The following is a 1,155-nucleotide window of genomic DNA, read 5'->3' as shown; positions in this document are numbered from 1 at the left end:
ATACACTCGCACACAGATACCCACACAAAGATGAATATGCACGCACACACACCCCACACACAAACACACACACACACACAAAGCCACACATACATCCAAATGTAGAATTTATACGGCAGATGAATGGTCTTTCTTTCTCGTCGTCTTCTTCTTCGGTGGTGTTTCCCCCCTGGGAGGGCGACCAGGCAACGTGAAGGCAGTTGCTATTTCAGCTGCGGTATCAGGCACGGGGGGGGGGCAGTGGGGTTCACCCAGCCGCGGAGAGAGAGCCCACGGGCTGGGTCTCTACTTCTGACGCAGAGAGCGGAGGGGAGAGAGTGAAGCTGGAGGCGGGGAGGTTTTATGGAAGTTTACAATACGGTGGAGCTCACTGCCGGACCCCCATGGGAGGGGGTCCTAGTGACAGACAGACACATCGTTTTTGATGCGTCCGTTTAAAGACACTATAGTATGGTAGTGTTGTACAGCTTTGGCCTTACGTTAAAAAGGTGCATTAGGAAAACGCCCTTTTTTAATTTGTCTTGACTTTTACAATGCCTTCCACCTGGATCTATTGTACATGTGTTTGTTAACGTGTAGACCCACACTTTATCGAACGATGCATCACAATGACGCTTGTGCGACGTGCCTTGTGCGACTATATACTGCAGCAGCCATAGTTCCCCAGGATATTCCGCCCTGGCTTTGTTCATGGAAATGGAAACAGAGCCCAATGCACGCAGGCTCTGTGTGAATACACAGGTGTGACAGCCCTACCTCTCCTCTGTCAGGCAGTTAAATATAAAGTACAGTGCAGAGTGTGGGGTACTGTACGCTGTCAGGTATATTAGACCTTATTATTGGGTGTTAAAGTAGGGGGCGCATGCACACACACACACACACGCATAGACACGCACACACACACACACACACACACACACACACACACACACACACACACAAACACACACACACACACACACACAGAAACACAGACAGAGACACACACACGCACGTACACACAGAAACGCTGTCAGAAAGCGCTCTGATTAGCTCCTGTTTCCACGTGTCACTACAATCACTGAAAATGACCAGACGACCAAATCCATAAAATGTCTGTTTACAGTGAGGAACGTGTGGTTTAATATGGAAACAGTGACGACAGAGCCACGCAGA

This window comes from Pollachius pollachius, assembly GCF_949987615.1.
Source record: "Pollachius pollachius genome assembly, chromosome: 17".
Taxonomy (NCBI): Eukaryota; Metazoa; Chordata; class Actinopteri; order Gadiformes; family Gadidae; genus Pollachius; species Pollachius pollachius.
Note: the sequence above shows the minus strand (reverse complement) of the source record.